Source organism: Nyctereutes procyonoides, unplaced genomic scaffold (assembly GCF_905146905.1).
Source record: "Nyctereutes procyonoides isolate TBG_1078 unplaced genomic scaffold, NYPRO_anot_genome, whole genome shotgun sequence".
Lineage (NCBI taxonomy): Eukaryota > Metazoa > Chordata > Mammalia > Carnivora > Canidae > Nyctereutes > Nyctereutes procyonoides.
In genome coordinates this window covers 44,264,531-44,277,214 of record NW_026575125.1, presented here as the reverse complement: position 1 = coordinate 44,277,214, position 12,684 = coordinate 44,264,531, and positions in this window count along the sequence as shown.

Here is a 12,684-nt window from a genome sequence, read left to right as displayed (position 1 = left end):
TTCCATTTTGAATGAGAGCCTTGCTGGATAAAGTATTCTTGGTTGCATGTTCTTCTCATTTAGGACCCTGAATATATCCTGCCAGCCCTTTCTGGCCTGCCACGTCTCTGTGGAGAGGTCTGCTGTTACCCTAATATTCCTCCCCATGAAAGTCAGGGACTTCTTGTCTCTTGCTGCTTTAAGGATCTTCTCTTTATCTTTGCAATATGCAAGCTTCACTATTAAATGTCGAGGTGTTGAACGGTTTTTATTGATTTTAGGGGGGCATCTCTCTATTTCCTGGATCTGAATGCCTGTTTCCCTTCCCCGATTGGGAAAGTTTTCAGCTAGGATTTGTTCAAATACATATTCTGGCCCTCTGTCTCTTTCGGCGCCCTCGGGAACCCCAATTAAACGTAGGTTTTTCTTCCTTAGGCTGTCATTTATTTCCCTTAATCTGTCTTCATGGTCTTTTAATTGTCTGTCTCTTTTTTCCTCAGTTTCCCTCTTTGCCATTAACTTGTCTTCTATGTCACTCACTCGTTCTTCCATCTCGTTAACCCTTGTCGTTAGGACTTCTAGTTTGGATTACATTTCATTCAATTGATTTTTAATTTCTGCCTGATTGGATCTAAATTCTGCAGTCATGAAGTCTCTTGAGTCCTTTATGCTTTTTTCTAGAGCCACCAGTAGCTGTATAATAGTGCTTCTGATTTGGCTTTCTGACATTGAATTGTAATCCAGATTTTGTAACTCTGTGGGAGAGAGGACTGTTTCTGATTCTTTCTTTTGAGGTGAGGTTTTCCTTCTAGTCATTTTGCTCAGTGCAGAATGGCCAAAAACAAATTGTATTGGGAAAAGGAGAAAAAGAGAGAGAAGGAAAGAAAAGAGAAAAAGAAAAAAGAAAAAGAAGAAAAAAAAGGAAAAAGAGAAGAAAAAGAGAAAGAAAAATAAAGAAAGGTGAAAAAAGGGGGGTTAGGGGAAGCAATCAGAAATCCAAAAAAAAAAAAAAAAAAAAAAACCACGTCTAACCCTCTTTCTAAGGAGGTTGTGACTAGTTTCCTGATCCATTCTCTTGGATACCCCCATCAATATCAGATCAATTTTATAGGGGACAATGAGTTTAACTATACTGTTACCTTTCCTAAAAATATACTTGGAGATAAAATTAATGATGTCATGTAGTACCAAACTATGTAGGAAAATATCCAGCAGCTCTGATAAGGAGCTATCTCTGATAGTTCCCCTCTGTTAGCATAAGGGACCATTTGTTGTATCATGCGCCATGTCAAATCCTTCCATTCCAAAGCCCATTGTGTGTCCCCATTCAGCTTAAAGCAGTTACACAACAAATGTTGGAGGGGATGCGGAGAAAAGGGAACACTCTTACACTGTTGGTGGGAATGTGAACTGGTGCAGCCACTCTGGAAAACTGTGTGGAGGTTCCTCAAAGAGTTAAAAATAGACCTGCCCTACGACCCAGCAATTGCACTGTTAGGGATTTACCCCAAAGATTCAGATGCAATGAAACGCCGGTACACCTGCACCCCGATGTTTCTAGTAGCCATGTCCACAATAGCCAAACTGTGGAAGGAGCCTCAGTGTCCATCGAAAGATGAATGGATAAAGAAGATGTGGTTTATGTATACAATGGAATATTACTCAGCCATTAGAAACGACAAATACCCACCATTTGCTTCAACGTGGATGGAACTGGAGGGTATTATGCTGAGTGAAGTAAGTCAATCGGAGAAAGACAAACAGTGTATGTTCTCATTCATTTGGGGAATATGAATAATAGTGAAAGGGAATATAAGGGAAGGGAGAAGAAATGTGTGGGAAATATCAGAAAGGGAGACAGAACATAAAGACTCCTAACTCTGGGAAACGAACTAGGGGTGGTGGAAGGGAAGGAGGGCGGGGGGTGGGGGTGAATGGGTGATGGGCACTGAGGGGGACACTTGACGGGATGAGCACTGGGTGTTATTCTGTATGTTGGTAAATTGAACACCAATAAAAATTAATTTATTAAAAAAATAAAGCAGTTATAGAAGATGGACTTCCACCAATGTTACACAGAAATGAAATGAATGAAATTATAACAGGAAAAGAAATAAGATGTCTGATTCCATGTTGCTTCTATTTCCCTTACTGCGACCTATAAGCTAAAAGCTTCTTTGCCTTGCTTTGCACATAAGCATGTTACAACTAAAATTTTCAGAAACTGCTCTTTCTGGAAACTCTACCTCACCTGAAGAGATAAGGAAGTAGCCAGAGTGGTCATCATTTAAACTCATGAAGTTTGAGGAATGATCATAACTCAGGGGAGAATTGAAATGGTTGCCCCACAGAGCTAATTAAATTAAAATGAACAGAAATTTAAAAACTTATTTTCGGACAACTCTAATTAGTTATTGTGTTTTTTTCAGACCCCGCTAACAAACTCACTAGCTATCTCTGCAAAAGCTTGGACTCAAGGTCAATTGATATGGGTCCAGCCTATGAACAAGCAAGGCTCTGCATTCCTTGCCAGGCACAAGCCTAAGTCCCCATCCAGGTTATATCAGTTTTTGGAGCATACTCATAGTCCCTTCTCCTTATCCTAGGAAAGCCTTCTAATATCAGGGACTGAGTTTTGCTTCCTTTGATGTTAAATTTCCACCCCAAAGAGTCATGGGAATATACATTGTTTGCTCAATGCATAAACTCCATCTTTCCTCATAAATAATTATGAATTTCTCTATACTTTTAGTAAGATGTGTGAAAAAGAGTCTTTGGATTTTCTTCTGAGTCTATTGAACATCACATTGGTTCCTCCAAATTGTACTTAGTGGAATTCTTTTACTGTCCACATATCTTTTCATAAATTTTTTTAATCAAATGTAAATGTATGTATATTCACATCTAACATGTGGGATTTGATGGACCCAGAGCAAACAAGCCAGTCACCTTCGCAGTGAGGTACATAAAATAAGGTTGATCATCAGTGCTTTCTGAGGAAAGATTATTGACCTAATGTGAGAAATGTAGGAAATTTCTAACTTTCTTTTTTTTTTGGAAATTTTCAACTTTTAATGTTTGTAGGTTCTGCTCCTGGGCTCCCAGGGAACCTCTACTTTTACCAAGGTCAGAATGACTTCACCAAATTTCAAAGCCTGGGCTCTATTTATGCCCCCAGAACACATTGTACATCTGTTTCATTAGCAAAGAACCTAAAAGAAACATTTCAAACTAAAGAAAGGAGTAAAAACCTCCCTATGTTCCATTCCCGTAGCTCTGAAGCCTAAAAACTTGCATACACTAAAAACATAAGATAAAGTTTATAATTTTCTGGAATGTCCTTCATCATGGTGATTTGTAACACCTGATGTAACAAAAAACATATAACTCTGTATTAAACATTCCTTATCAGGCTCACTGTCTTCTTTATGCAGATTGTATATCCCAGGCAGCTATCTTCACTTGGACTCAAATAAAACTCTCTTCCTTTTTTTTCCTAAGATATTCTAAAGATATTTGTTCATTTTACATCAACAAGGTATATGACTGCCACTGTGCTTAACACTGCACCAAGCCATGTGGCCCCAGTCACTAGCATGTGCTGGTCCAAGCCACAACTAGCCGTGGTGGCAGCCTTGTGCCCCCAGCTGTCCCAGCACATAGCTCTCAGCCACTGCAATGCTTCAGGGAATCTGGCATAGGACTAATGGCCCAATGCAAATGTAGCTAACACCATTGCCCTGCCCCCAAGTTCCCTGGCAGGCATGCTCCCTCAGAGCTGGCCTACCTGGGTCCCACTAACACTACAGAGAATAAGCCCAGCCAACAACCGGCAGAGAGTCAGTTCATATGACTGCACAACAAGGAAAAGTGACTCAGACACAGCAAGACATAAACAACACACTCTCTTGATGTATCAGGTTCTGTTGAACAGGGGACACTGCACTGCAGAACACTGCAGGATCTCCTCTTCATAAAGCCATTACTTTCAAGAGAAGAAGGCATATATGACTTTTAGCTCACAGAAACAGACACAGAGAGGCAAACAATATGAGGAGACAGAGAAATATATCCCAAGTGAAACAATAGGACAAGGCCATGGACAAAGATCCAAGTGAAACAGATATAAGTAATATGTCTGATAGAGAATTTAAAGCAATGTTCATAAGGATACTCTTTGGACTTGAGAAAAGAATGGAAGACATGAGTGAAACCCCTAAGATAGAAAAAGAGAATAATACAGCAGAGATGAAGGGCACAATAAACAAAATGCAAAACACATTTGATGGAATGAAAAAACATGCTGGAAGAAGCAAAGGAACAATTTAGTGACCTAGAAGACGAGGAATGGAAAATAATTAACCTGAACATAAGCGAGAAAACAAGGGAAAGGGGGCAGAAAATTTATTTGAAGAAATAATAGCTGAAAGCTTCCCTAATCTAGGGAAGGAAACAGATGTCCATATCTTTGAGGCACAAAGAAACCCCATCCAAATCAACAAAATCAGGTCAACTCCAAGAAATGTTGTAATTGAACTTGCAAAATACAGTAATAAAGAAAAAATACTAAAAGCAGCAAGACAAAAGAACTTAGTAATTTACAAGGGAAAACCCATACGACTAGCAGGAGATTTTTCAAAGGAAAACTGGCAAGCCAGAAGGGGTGGCATAATGTATTCAAAGTGCTGAATGGGAAAAATCTGCAACCAATGATACTCTGTCCAGCAAGGCTATCATTCAGAATAGCAGGAAAGATAGTTTCCCAGACCAAAGGAGTTAGTGACCACTAAACCAGCTCTGCAAGAAATATTAAAGGGGACTCTATTTTTTTAAAGTAATCTCTACACCCAATGCAGGGCTCAAACTCATGACTCTGAGATCAAGAGTTGCATGCCCTACTGACTGAGCCAGCCAGGCACCCCTAAAGGGGACTCTTTGGAAAGGAGAGACCAAAAGTGAAGGTATGAAGGTAGAAAACACAAAAGGAATAAGAATGAATAATCTGTAAAAAACTAAGTGAAGCTACTCAAAAAATAAAAGGATAGGAAATACAGTAACATATACCTAAAACAAGGAGAAGAGAGAAGAAAAGAATGGGTTCAAACTTCAACAATCATCAACTTAATTGACTGCTACATGCGGAAGAGGTTATATACAAACATAATGGTTACCACAGATCAAAAACTAATAAACAGGCAAGAATAAAGAGAAAGAAATCCAAATACATCATGAAAATCGGCAAAGCATGAAAGAGACAAACACAGGAAAGGATTAGAGAAAATCTTTAGAAACCACCACAAAACAACTAATAAAATGACAATAACTACATATCTATCAATAATTACTTTCTAAATGGACTAAATGCTCCAATCAAAGACATAGGGTGGCAGTGGATTAAAAAAAAACGAGACCCATCTATATGCTCTGTATAAGAGATTCATTTAAGATCTAAAGACACTTGCAGATTGAAAGTGAGGGGATGGAGAAACATCTATTATCAAATCGATGCCAAAAGAAAACCAGAATAGCAATACTTAAATCAGAAAAAAAAAATAGACTCTAAAACAAAGACTGTAATGAGAGACAAAGAAGGATAATATTTAATAATAAAGGAGACAATCACACAGGAAAATATAACTATTTTAAATATTTATGCCCCCAACATGGGAGCACCCAAATACATTAGACAGTTACTAGCAAGCATAAAGGAGTAAATTGATAGTATTACAATAATAGTAGGGGACTTTAACACCCCACTTACAAGAATTGACAGATAATCTAAACATCAAACAAACAAGGAAGCGATGGCTTTGAACGACACACTGGACTAGATGTTTTTTTTTAAGATTTTATTTATTTCTTCATGAGAGACACACACAGAGAGGCAGAGACACATGCAGAGGGAGAAGCAGGCCCCCCACAGGGAGCCCGATCAGGACTTGATCCCAGAACCCCAGGATCACGACCTGAGCCAAAGGCAGATGCTCAACTGCTGAACCACCCAGGCATCCCTGGACTAGATGGGTTTAACAGATATTCAGAAAATTCCATCCTAAAGCAACAGAATACACATTCTTTTTGAGTGCACATGGGACATTCTCCAGAACAGATCACATATCAGCCCACAAAACCACCCTCAACAAATTCAAGAACATCAAAATCTTACATCTTTTTTGATCATGCTATGAACTACAAATCAACCACAAGAAAAAATCTGGAAAGACCAGAAATACGTGGAAATTAAATAACATGCTAGTAATCAATGAAATGATCAGGAAATCAAAGAAGAAATAAAAAATACATGGAAAGAAATTCAAAGGAAAACACAACAGTCCAAAACCTTTGGGATGCAGCAAAAGCAGTTCTGAGAGGGAAGTTTTAGCACTATAGGCCTACTTCAAAAAGCAAGAAAAATCTCACATAAACAACCTAACCTTCTACCTAAAGGAGCTAGAAAAATAAGAACAAACAAAACATAAAACCAGCAGAAGGAAGGAAGTAATAAAGATTGGAGCAGAAATAAATGATATAGAAACTAAAAAATAATAGAACAGATCAATGAAACCAGGAGCTGATTCTTTGAAAAAAATCATAAAATTGATAAAGCTCTAGCTAGACCTATCAAGAAAAAAGAGAATGACTCAAATAAATAAGTGATGAATGAGAGAGGAGAAATCACAACCAACAGCACAAATATATAAACAATCATAAGAAATTTCCAGCGATGGGATTCCTGGGTGGCGCAGCGGTTTGGCGCCTGACTTTGGCCCGGGGCGCGATCCTGGAGACCCGGGATCGAATCCCACGTCCGGCTCCCGGGGCATGGAGCCTGCTTCTCCCTCTGCCTGTATCTCTGCCTTTCTCTCTCTCTCTCTGTGTGTGACTATCATAAATAAATAAAAAAATTAAAAAAAAAAGAAATTTCCAGCGAGGAAACTGAATCAGTAATTAAAAAAAAAAAAACCCAAAAAACAAAACCTCTCAACAAACAAGAGTCCATGGCCAGATGACTTCACAGGTGAATTCTACCAAACACTTAAAGAAGAGTTAATACCAATTCTTCTCAAAAAATTCCAAGAAAGAGAAAAGGAAGGAAAACTTCCAAATTGATTCTATGAGGCAAGCATTATCCTGATTAGCAAAACCAAATAAAGACACCACTCACCCTGGTAAACGTAAGTGCAAAAATCCTCAATAAAATTCTAGCAAACCGGGATCCCTGGGTGGCGCAGCGGTTTGGCGCCTGCCTTTGGCCCAGGGCGCGATCCTGGAGACCCGGGATCGAATCCCTCGTCGGGCTCCCGGCATGGAGCCTGCTTCTCCCTCTGCCTATGTCTCTGCCTCTCTCTCTTTCTCTCTCTGTGACTATCATAAATAAATAAAAAAAATTTTAAAAAAATTCTAGCAAACCAAATCCAATGATACATTAAAAGAATCATTCACCATGATCAAGTGTGATTTATTCCTGGGTTGCAAGGGTGGTTCAATATTTGCAAATCAATCAACATGATACATCACATTAATAAAAGAAAGCATAAGAACCACATGATCATTTCAATAAATTCAGAAAAATCATTTGGCAAAGTACATCTATCCATGATAAAAGCCCTCAACAAAGTAGGATTAGAGGGAACATAGCTCAACATAATAAAGGCCATATATGAAAAACTCACAGCTAACATCATCCTCAGCGGGGAAAAGAGAGCTTTTCCTCTATGGTCAGGAATAAGACAGGGATATCCACTCTCACCACTATTATCTAACATAGTGCTGGAAGTCCTAGCTTCAGCAATCAGACCAAAAGAAAAAAAAAAAAAGAAATAACAAACCATCCAAATCAGCAAGGAAGAAGCAAAACTTCCACTATTTGCAGAGGACATGATAATATATATATATATAGTATGTGTATATATATAGTATGTATGTATGTATATATACATGCACAGTATGTAGTATGTATATATATAGTATGTATATATATATACATATATATGTATATAAAACCTGAAAGACAACCAAAATCTGCTATAACTGATAAATGATTCAGTAAAGTTGTAAGATACAAAATCAATGTACAGAAATATTTTGCATTTCTATGCACTAAAGAAGGGGCAGAAGGAGAAACTAGGAAAAACATCCCATTTCCATTACACCAAAAATAATACCTAGGAATAAACCTAACCAAAGAGGTAAATGACCTGTACTCTGAAAACTATGAAACACTGATGAAAGAGATTGACAGAAAGACATTCCATGCTCATGGATTTAACAAATATTGTTAAAATATCTACACTACCCAAGGCAATGCAATCCCATCAAAATACGAGCACAGGGCAGCCCGGATGGCTCAGCGGTTTAGCACCACCTTCAGCCCAGGGTGTGATCCTGGAGACCTGGGATCGAGTCCCATGTCGGCTCCCTGCACGGAGCCTGCTTCTCCCTCTGCCTCTCTCTGCCTCTCTCTCTTTCTCTCTCTCTGTCTGTCTCTCATGAATAAATAAAATCTTTTTTTTGAATAAATAAAATCTTAAAAAAATAAAGTGATACACACACCTCTATGTTTATAGCAATATTATTTACAATAGCCAAATTATGGAAGCCGCCCAAGTGTCCATCGATTAATGAACGAATAAAGAAGTGGTTATATAACCACCATAAGTATATACATTTACATTTATATAAAATCAAATATACTCAGCCATAAAAATGAATGATATCTTACCATTTACAAGGATGTGGATGGAGCTACATAGTATTATGCTAAGCAAAATAAGTCAGTCAGAGAAAGACAAATACCATGTAATTTCACTAATATTTGGAATCTAAGAAACAAAACAAATGAGCCAAGGGAAAAAAGAGAAAGACAAGCCAAAAAACAGACTCCTTTAAAAAAAACCATTTTATTCATTTATTTGATAGAGAGAGAGAGAGTGAGCACAAGCAAGCAGAAGCAGGCAGAGCAACAAATAGAGGGAGGGGGGAAGCAGGCTCCTCCTGGGCAGAGAGCCCGATATGGGGCTGGATCCCCGGACTCTGGGATCATGACCTGAGCCAAGTCACTCAGGGGTCCTAAGAAACCGACTCTTAACTATAGAGAACAAACTGATGGTTACCCAAGGGGAGGTGAGGGGGGAGATGGGTAAAACAGGTGATGGGGATTAAGGAGTGTACATGTTGCAATGAACACAGGGTGATGTATGGAATTGTTGAATCACTATATTGTAAACCTGAAACTAATATAACACTGTGCTAATTACACTGGAATTAAAATAAAAAAGAAAATGCAAATTGAAACCATAAAAATAAATAAAACATAAAACAAATAAAAAAAGAACTGCTTTTGTCGAATCTTGTATATTTTAGTATGTTCTGTTTCCATTTTCATTTGTCTTAAGATACTTTCTAATTTCCTTTTTTGATTCTAATTTGACACATTCATTGTTGAACAGTGTGTTGTTTAATTTTCATGTATTTGTGTATTTTCTTAGTTTTCCTCCTGTTACTGATTTCTAATTTCATACTATCATGATCAGAAAAGACACTAGGTATGATTTCAATATTCTTAAATTTCTTGTCTTGCTTTGTGATCCAACATATGATCTATCCTGGAGACTGTTCTATATCATTATTCATTCTAATTCTGAAATTGTACAGGTTTAGACCATTTGAGCCCCCATTCAAGCTGTTTCTTGTGTTCTTTTGATAAGACCCTATCATTTTTTGAGCACTTCCTTACTTTTTTTTTTTTTTTTTAAGAAAAAGAAAGAGAGCAGCGGGGAAGGAGCAGAGGGAGACAGAGAATCAGAGAATTCCAAGCAGGCTCCATGCTCAGTGCTGACCCCAATGCAGGTCTTGATTTCATGACCCTGAAATCATGACCTGAGCTGAAATCAAGAGTTGGACACTTAACTGAGTCTCCCAGGCATCCCAGCACTTCCCCACTTTCTATTCCATTAAGATATTCCATACTAATGTTAGACTTTCCTTATTCCATTGGAATCAATGATTTGTCCAAAGAGGCCTGATTCCTTTCATTAGGAAATGGCATTTAGAAATAACTATCTGGGTGCCAGATGTTCTCACTGAAACTGGGATAGGACCATTTTAATTACATTCTGTGCTTCCAGCCTTACTGTGTCCTAAAGCTACAAGTATTTTAATAAAAATGTACTAGCTCTAGTATAATGCTTGGACAACTAGTTGAATCTTGGTTTTCCATTTTGCTGGAGTAAGACAGACCCTGAATAATGGAACTAAAATATTTTTAGATGTCTGTTTTATGACTTACTACTGATTTCCACTTGCATTCCAGGAGCAATTGCCCTTTGGAACTGAGAGTTTATTTTGTCTAAAAAACAAGTTTTTAGCTGAGCCAGAAATGTAACCAAGTAAAGAACAAATATATATTTAGATTATAATATGTCAAAAATTAGTCAGTATAAGTCTGGTTCTTGGACAATGGTATGGGCTCACATTCCCTGAACCTCCTCCATAAATACAACTAAATATCCTGGAAATAACTCAACAGACTCTGAAAGAGAAAAAAGAAGGTAGACTGAATAGGGACCTCAGTACTTGAAGAATAACACCACAGGGAGTTCCCTGGGGTTTCTTTCTATCACCTACACATCCTAGACTATGTGCCTGAGCAATCTTCAATCCTGACACTGCCAACAGACATTGACCAAAAGAACTTCAAAAAACAAACAAAAACAGAAAAAAGGAAAAGGAAAATAAAAGCCTTCTCTCCCTAGACAAAGATCTGGGAAAGGGAAAACTTAGCAGGGAGATCCATACCCAGTGGCAGCAGCTGTCATCTGCTACAGTAGCTTTACCAGAAGGGCTAAGGAGGGGGAAGAAAACTACAAATCCCCCATGCTCTGCACTAGGCAGAAGCAACAGCAAGATCTGATTTTTCCTAAGCAGTAACAACAGAACCCAGGGAAGGCCAACATACATTCTGTCCCACAATGGGAGGCTGCAGATGAGCTCTTCCATCTGTAATGATAATGCCAGCTGGCTTAGTGTCTCCCAGTCCTCTATGCAACTGCATGAGATAGTCCAAGGCCAATGTTTCCTTATCTTATACTCACTGGCAGTCACCTAGTTCCAGTGGGTCCTGGCCCTTCACCTAGTGGCTGAAGGCATCCACGCTGGGTACATCTGGCTGGCTGTATACCCAGTCGCAGATGGTGAACTAGACCTGGGTCTCCTGATTTTCCACCTAGACCCATGGCTCCTGGCCCTCCACACAATGGCAGAGGGCAGCCCATCCTTGACTATGCCAGAAGAAATCAAGTGGGAAGCCCACTGGCACTAAGTAGCTGGAGAACAGGTTAAGGGAAATGTTTTCTGCCTCATGAGCCCAGATTCCCTGCAACTCACTTAACTACAATGAGAGATGAAAGAGGCATCTTCTTTCTCTGCATGCAGTACCAGTAGGAGCTCAAGCAAAGCCAGAAGAACGAAAGAGATCAAAATAGCATTGCAGGGGCACCTAGAGTTTATTTCAGATTATTTCTCCCTCTCCTTCTGCCCCCTCCATCTCTCCCTCCCTTCCTCCTTCCCTACCTCCCTTTCTAAAATGAATAAAATCTTAAAAAAATAGCATTGCAAAGTCTCATGAAGCTAAACTGTCCTTGAAACAAAAGTAGGCCCAAACCTATACACTACACATAGTGATTGCCTGAGAAAATGAAAGCTATAAATAGGATAAAGAATCCCTCTCTCCCTCCCTTCCTCCTTCCCTACCTCCCTTTCTAAAATGAATAAAATCTTAAAAAAATAGCATTGCAAAGTCTCATGAAGCTAAACTGTCCTTGAAACAAAAGTAGGCCCAAACCTATACACTACACATAGTGATTGCCTGAGAAAAAACGAAAGCTATAAATAGGATAAAGAATCTCTTAACCTAATGTTCAAAATATTCAAAGTAAGAAAAAGCAATCAAATGACACCAAATACTAAGATGAATTAGATGTTGGAATAATCTCATAAAGATTTTAAAGCAGCTACAATAAAACTGCTTCAAAACTTAATTATAAATTTGCTTAAAATAAAAGAAAAAGAAACAAAAACCTCAGCAAAGAAATACAAGTTAAAGAATCAAATAAAAAGTATAGAACTGAAAAAAATAATGTAATAAAAAATTCACTGGATGGGCTCAGTAGTAGAATAGAGATGACAGAAAATAGAATCAGTGAGCTTATGGAGAGATCAATAAAATGTACTCAATCTAATGAACAGAAAGAACATTACTGAAAAAAGGGAAATGAACAGAATATTAGATAATTGTGGGAGAGTAACAAAAGATCTAATATTCATAACTTTGGAGTCCCAGAAGGAGAGGAAAAAGACTGTGGAACTGACAAAGTATATTAATCAGGTTCTCCAGAGAAACAGAACCAATAGTATATATAATCCTGGCTATGGGAGAACCAGAACCACATATTGGACGCTGATTCAGAGTATATACAGCCTTCTGGAGAACCTTGTTCTAGCACTACAAAGATTTTGCCACCTACCTAGAACTGTAACTGAGTTCCAAAAGTCCATTACACCATTCGAAGACAGCTGCTTCAGCATGGCAGGAAGTATGGTAAGACCAATAAATTCCAAGAGCATGGGCCCACTTTATTTTCTGTGAAGTGAATAATTACATTGCTGTGTGGTATGCCATGAGAGTGGATAAAGCAGAGGGTAGTT